This window comes from Perca fluviatilis, chromosome 17, assembly GCF_010015445.1.
Source record: "Perca fluviatilis chromosome 17, GENO_Pfluv_1.0, whole genome shotgun sequence".
Taxonomy (NCBI): Eukaryota; Metazoa; Chordata; class Actinopteri; order Perciformes; family Percidae; genus Perca; species Perca fluviatilis.
In genome coordinates, this window is record NC_053128.1 from 5,492,848 (window position 1) to 5,500,441 (window position 7,594).

At 40.4% G+C, this 7,594-nt stretch overlaps 1 long non-coding RNA gene across 1 annotated transcript; it reads right to left on the minus strand.

The window, feature by feature from the left end:
• Window positions 1-1,382: 1,382 nt before the first annotated feature.
• LOC120545002 lies at window positions 1,383-5,540 on the minus strand. The gene is made up of 3 exons (XR_005636612.1): window positions 4,871-5,540; window positions 1,865-2,183; window positions 1,383-1,633 (listed from the first exon to the last, which is right to left on the minus strand). It is a non-coding gene; the product is annotated as an uncharacterized LOC120545002 (long non-coding RNA).
• Between the last annotated feature and the right edge of the window lie 2,054 nt (window positions 5,541-7,594).

Below are 7,594 nucleotides of genomic sequence, written 5' to 3' on the forward strand. Positions count from 1 at the left end.
TTGCACCCGGGATCCACATTGGGGCAAGTCGTGGAAGCCCAGACATACTAAAAGTGGGACCTGTAAGGGTCTTATGTGGGTCCTAACTGGGTAATTCATGTTAGACCCATTTGGGCCCCACCTGCCCAAAGGGGTTTAAAATGGGCTTGCACCCGGGATCCACACGGGGGCCAGCCGTGGATGCCCAGATGGGTTTTAAGTGGGACCTGTAAGGGTCTTATGTGGGTCCTAACTGGGTAATTCATGTCACACCCATTTGGGCCCCACCTGCCTAAAATGGGCTTGCACCCGGGATCCACACGGGGGCCAGCCGTGGATGCCCAGATGGGTTTTAAGTGGGACCTGTAAGGGTCTTATGTGGGTCCTAACTGGGTAATTCATGTCAGACCCATTTGGGCCCCACCTGCCCAAAGGGGTTTAAAGTGGGTTTGCACCCAGGATCCAGCCGTGAATGCCCAGATGGGCTTTAAAAGGGACCTATAAGGGTGTTATGTGGGATCTTAACCTGGCAATTCATGACAGACCCATTTGGGCCCCACCTGCTTAAAGGGCGTTTAAAATGGGCTTGCACCCGGGATCACCAAGGGGGCCAGCCGTCGATGCCCAGATGGGTTTTAAGTGGGACCTGTAAGGGTCTTATGTGGGTCTTAACTGGGTAATTCATGTCAGACCCATTTGGGCCACACCTGACTAAAGGGGTTTAAAGTGGGCTTGCACCAGGATTCAACCGTGAATGCCCCTATGGGCTTAAAGTGGGCTCTGTAAGGATCTTATGTGGGTCCTAACTGGGCAATTCATGCAAGGCCTATTTTTTTTTTTTTTTTTTGAAAAGTATGTTTATTGCAGATCAACATTGGGATCAGACTGCATTTGTTCATACAAGCAAACATTTATTACATTTTCTTATTCGTACAGATTAACAATAAGCAGCAACAAAGAACTTACAATTGTAATTATTTGGCGGATCCTGAATACAATAATGATGAGGCACCGTAGTAAATATCAAGACTAAGAGACCAAAAAGTAAAACCAGTAGTCAAAGGAGATAAGAAAAATTCCCTTTGAAAATGCAAGGCCTATCTAAGCCCAACCATGCCAAATGGTTTAAGGAAGCAATCTAATGTCTAAGTCCAAGATAAATAAAAGACACTGACGCTTTGAACTCCAAGAAATATATTGTTAAATTTAACAACAAAAATGATCTTTACAAAACAATTTAAAGATCACAACATACCGGTAAAGAAATCAAAAATATATTTTAAAAAAATCTCTGAGAAAAACATCTCTCCAAAAAAAATACATAATACAAAATTGTTACATTGAACAACAAACAATCTTTAAAAAAAAATTTAAATGTCACAACATACCGGTAAATAAATCAAAAATGTTTTAATAAAATCACCTCTCCAAAAAATACATTAATACAAAATACACTCATGGCGTCTGAAGGAACTGTAAGGTGATGGCAATGGTTCAGGTGGAGTGAAGGTGTGGTGAGCAAACAGTCTCGGTCAGAAGACATCAGGTGGTATGGAGTGAGGAATGAAACAGGGAGAAGGCAGGGTTCAAGGCAGCACCAGTGGTATTTTATTTATCATTCAGAGTGATGTGGATTCATTGCAATTACTGTGTGCTGCAGAAAGGGATAACAAAAAGATAATACAATTAATGATAGTGGTCAATTAACACATACTGCAAACAAACAAATGCACAGGCTTTCAGATAGTACAACAAACAATATATCCACATTGCTTATGGCACATGGCTGGCAAACAATGGCATTCAGTTAGCAGTGCACATGGTAGCATAGCAAAGACACAGTAACTCATGGCATAAAACATAAACAAATGATAACTTGACTCACGTTAACTCCTGAAGACTCACACAGGTTGCATTGGAGTGCCGGCAAAGAATGAGCCAAAGGGTTCACAATCAATTTATAGGCAACAGGTGAGGTGGGCGTGGTCAGGCAGCAGATGGCAAAAGCCTCTTTGAAAAAGTGGAACGGAGTTCAAAGGGAATGGGATGGCAAGAGTCTTTTCAGCGTCTGTGTGGTGGACGCTCCTTTTTCTCTTTGGGCTCTTGCAGCCCTCTCCCCTCCACGGTCACGTGCGCCGGTAAACCACTTCAACAGCGCCATTTCCACTTCACATTTTGAGTCATTGCATTACTCTTCAGTGCACCTAAAAACAAAAGGAGCATAAGTCAATTTAGCAAGGTTCTTTTTTGCTCCAACAAGTGCATGTTCTGCTCTTTCAATGGGTTGTCTCAGTCCGTATTTTAGCGCTAACAGTCACGGAGATATTCAAGCAGTTTAGCACTGTGATGGCGGCCAGACAGCCGCCATCTTAAAGGCGGTAACCTCATACACTCACATTTATCTTAGTTCATGCTGTTTTCCTTAAGATTGGTTTCTATATCTTTTCAGACACATATATTTTGTTGTAAACATTTATTTAGTTTTAAATAACTTACAGGGCACTGGATTTGGTTTACATATATACTTTATTAGTTTTGGATTGGTTTTCTAATATAACTGTTTCCTTTGAGCTTACCAGTGTTGCAAATTCCACACCCTGGAGTGAGGCATGCAGGCTGCAGGGACAAAGGGGTGGCATCTGGAACTACAGCAGCTTTATAGGAGTGGTGGCTAAATTGGACTCTACCACTACTTGTTATGTCAGGGGGGAGTTAGCTTTATTTGTCCTCAAGATATTTGAGTTTTGATTTGTATTGTCTTTAGTACATTTATTCAGTTAATGTTAATTAAGATTATATTTCTTTTGGAGTAAGTGTTTAGTTGTTTTCTTTTGTTATTTGTAATTTACATATTAGTGTTATTGTTAGTCTCCCCCTGGGTGTCAAACCTGGTCTGATCACCCAGTATATAAGTCCCCTTTGTTTCTTGTATAGGAGGTCAGTTGTATTTTTGAGTTTGTTATGTTCAGAGCTTAAGTTCAGTTTGTTTGACCTCTTTTAAGGGCCCAAACTTTATCTTTATTTGTTTTCAGAATTTTTTGTGGGTAAAATAAAAAACCCTTTTTTGAAATCTCCTTGCGACTCCTCATGCCTACCTGTTTGGTCCCTGACAAGAAGTGGTGGGCAGATCGAGGCTTAGTGAAACAGTTGAAGCAAATGTGCCATATTGTGTCGAGGCTTCGAAACAATCTGACACTCGTCTCAACGATGACACCTAGTGGTCACTTGCAGGTGTTGATCTGAAACAACCTTGATAATGAGCCATTAAAAAAATAAAAAATGTATTATTGTATTGTATAATTTTTCTAATATGTGAAGCTTGTAAGGCTTGCAGACTCCTCACTGTGCATAATGCTATTTTGGTCATAAAAAATGAATATTAATAAAAGAAATCAAGCCACAATGTCTCACTTTTTTATAGATTTTCATTCAAAAATATTTATTTCTCTGCTGTGGAAGGACTTAGCCTACTTTGTGTTTTACAGATAATTTCTCCAGCCTTTGAAAAGATCCTCTCACAAGGGACACTTGTTGCTGGCATGCAAAGATATTTTTTAGCAAGGACATACAAATGAGGAAAGATTACTGCTCTCTCTTTCCAGTATGTTAGGGGATCATGAGTTCTGGGCAAAAACGCAGAGTGGAGGTATTTTTTCACTTCCACTGTGGCTTCAGCTGTAGCATTATGTATAATCTGGGTTTTACGGATACGATCATTAAAACGTTCCCATAAACTGTCCTGTCCTATCTATCTATCTATCTATCTATCTATCTATCTATCTATCTATCTATCTATCTATCTATTAATGTGTCACTGTATGTAGGTCTATACTCTGTCTGTCTCAGTCTATCAGTCAATGTGTAAATTTAAATGTAAGCCTAAATATAACTAAACAACTCGCACTATGAATGTCACTATATCACCAAATATCCACTATCTCAAAATCAAACTCATCTCACAAAAACTTTTATACTGATGTGCGATATGTGTTCCCGACCCTGTCAATCAAACGCTGATTTGGCGGACCATGCCACCTGTTGAAACACTAGTGAAACACTCCGGTGTTTCATTTAGCCGTAGTCACGTGACATCAGTGTTTTGAATCGCGCTTCGGATCAGTGTTTCGAAACATCTGTGCTTCGGGATCTCGGCAAAGCTTCGGAACATCAGTTTCACTTCAGCCATCCCTACTGACAAGCACCATGGATTTCGTTTTCTAGTTAGTGCTCACCTTTCTTTGAAAAGAAGTCGGTTACCAATTGTTTCCCCTCATTCTGTTTTCTCTCCTTCTCATGTCTTTCCTTTCTTTTTGGTAGCATGATTTGGCTTTCTTTGAGAAAAGACATTTCTACAGCAGAAGTTTGCGCTCCACCAGACGCTCAACTGAACTGGCTAACGTAATGCATGCAGGTGGACTAAACCATTTGGCACATTAGCAAGGGGGGGGGGGGTGAGACCTTTTTGTATACAAAATAGTCAGTCAATCAACAAAGTTATTCTGCCAATACACTAACTTTACATTTCATCTGATATGAATTATGAAATGTTATTAGGAAATAAAAATATCCAGGTAAAATAAAATATATTCCAGACTTTTCAAGGGCCCTCTCTCCCCTTGGGCCCTGGTAATCAGTATTGGTTTTACCCCCGGTCCGATGCCCCTGGTGTCTGTGCTGCTGCTCGTCTTTATCCAGAGAGAGCGAACAGTAAGCAACGCACAGATCTGCTTCAGAGCTCTGTCTATCGTGATATATTAATTATTGTCCAACCTCTCCCGCTGTTTTTCCTTTTGGTTAGATTCTACATCAGATTAAACAGCACACACCAAAAATACAGACCACTGTACAATCTGCAGTGTTATTTTTCTGGCAAAATAATATTTCAACTTACCTCAATTTGTGAATGTCTGATAGAAGTTCTCCTTGAAGTCACAGCTAGCAGCAGTGCTTTCCGAATGGACTGCTAACGTTTTGAGCGCGAAACAAGGCCTTTGCATACAGGCCCCTTATAGATGTCCTAAGAACTGCCTGACCAAATAACAATTAAATACAGTAAAATACGTAAATTGAGAGAATTAACAAACGTTAACTGCTCCGCTGGCTTCATTATGAATGAGCCTAATTAGGTGTTGTGTGCATAACAGGCGGAAAGAGTACTGAAAATCTGTACTCAAGTACAAGTACTGTTACATTGCTAAAATATTACTCTGTTACAAGTAAAAGTACTGGTGTTAGAGAAATACTCAAGTAAAAGTACAATTTGTAAAAAAAATAAAAAAACTACTCAGAGTATTAGTTACTTTTAACCACCGTCACTTCTCCAGACTAGGGCTGGATGTGTGTTTTCCTTTACCAAAAGTTAAAATGCCAACAATCTATTAATCATTAATAATTGATTAGATACAAAACAAGTGTTTTTCCCTCATTTTTTTCTCAAACAGATCTACTGTACCTTTTACAGCCAACACATCAGTCATTGTTGGTGTATGTGCTACACCTTGATAGAAACACATGCTACTCCTTGGTCCAAGGACATCTGACACAGAAGTGGAAGAGAGATTGATGATGAGGCCTCCTGCAAGTCCTTTTCTAACAAATATTGAATTACAATTTCCTAAGAGGTAATAAATGCATCATATTCATGTCCATAAAGGGACTAGCTGTCTGTGAGCTATTTGGCCTTATCTTCAAAAATGAAGTACCGTAAAACTTCGAATAGGATCCCGGAGTTTTATTTGATCAAATAGACCATTGGGACAGGCATCTATGGGATGTGGATAACCGTATGGGGTTATTTGTAGGGATGCTTGACATTGATTTTGTACCGATATCCGATATACCAATATTGTCCAATGCTTAATTTCCGATACCGATATTAGCCGATACAGATACCAAAACATATGATCGTTTATAGGCTTACTGCCCACTGTTCCTTGACTCCCTTGATACTGGGGATTTGAATGTTTTGAAGGACTAGCCAGCAACCGGTAGGCTAACTGGGGTGCGGTGCTTACTACCCCTTCGAGAGAAGATGCCAACTGAACATTTCTTTGACTGAGGTAAACTGAAAACAAATAGCCACACAAGAACAAAAATTCAACTCATTCCACTCATTGGGGCTTAGATCTACCCTGCTCAAGAATTTATTTACTCTACAAACCCTGTGTGTATGCTGGTTGGCCAACAACCTACACCCAAACTTTGTCTGCATTCGCTTTGAGAGGAAACAAGCTTTCCAATAAGGTATAAAATGACATACTTTAGTAATTTTAAACCATTTCAAAAACCGATACCGATATTTACCGATATTGAATTTTAAAGCCAATATCGGCCGATGATATCGAGCATAGTTATTTGTCTAAATATGTGTTTCTGCCCCAAAGGACAGGCGTCTGGGACTGGGCTATTATTTGAATTATTACGGTAGGCCTGCAACCTTTCTAAAAGGCCCCAAAAAAAAAAAAAAAAAAAAAAAAAAAAAAAAAAAAAATTTTTTTTTTTTTTATATTATTAAGAAAATAACCCAATCAACTTTAACAAAAATGACTGATGGATTGTTTTGGCAAAAGATCTACATGTATGCAATGTTTGTTCTTTGGTGACTAGCGTGACTTGAAATGTATTGAGTTACAATTACTTAATCTCAACATGCTTGATTAGCCTAAATATAGAGTTACTACAAGTTACTAAAAATTGTACAGTAAGTAATTACATAACTCAATAGGCCTACATAGTTACTTTGCGCTTCTGCCATGCAGGACCCATATATGTGTTCCCAGATCAAACCCATGCCCACTCGGCCCATAAAAATTCTATGCAGGACCCATATATGCGTTCCCAGATCAAACCCATGCCCACTCGGCCCATAAAAATTCTATGCAGGACCTATATATGTGTTCCCAGTTCAAACCCATGCCCACTTGGACCATAAAAATGCTATGCAGGACCCATATATGCGTTCCCAGATCAAACCCATGCCCGCTTGGCCCATAAATATGCTATGCAGGACCCATATATCGTTCCCAGTTCAAACCCTTGCCCACTTGGCCCAAAAAATGCCATACAGGACCCATATATGCCGTTCCCAGATCAAACCCATGCCCGCGCCTGGCCCATAAATATGCTATGCAGGACCCATATATGCGTTCCCAGTTCAAACCCATGCCCACTTGGACCATAAAATGCCATGCAGGACCCATATGCGTTCCCAGTTCAAACCCATGCCCACTTGGCCCATAAACATTCTATGCAGGACCCATATATGTGTTCCCAGATCAAACCCATGCCCACTTGGCCCATGAATATGCTATGCAGGACCCATATATGTGTTCCCAGTTCAAACCCATGCCCACTTGGACCATAAAAATGCCATGCAGGACCCATATATGCGTTCCCAGATCAAACCCATGCCCACTTGGCCCATAAACATTCTATGCAGGACCCATATATGCGTTCCCAGTTCAAACCCATGCCCACTTGGACCATAAAATGCCATGCAGGACCCATATATGCGTTCCCAGATCAAACCCATGCCCACTTGGCCCATAAACATTCTATGCAGGACCCATAAATGCGTTCCCAGATCAAACCCATGCCCACTTGGCCCATAAATATG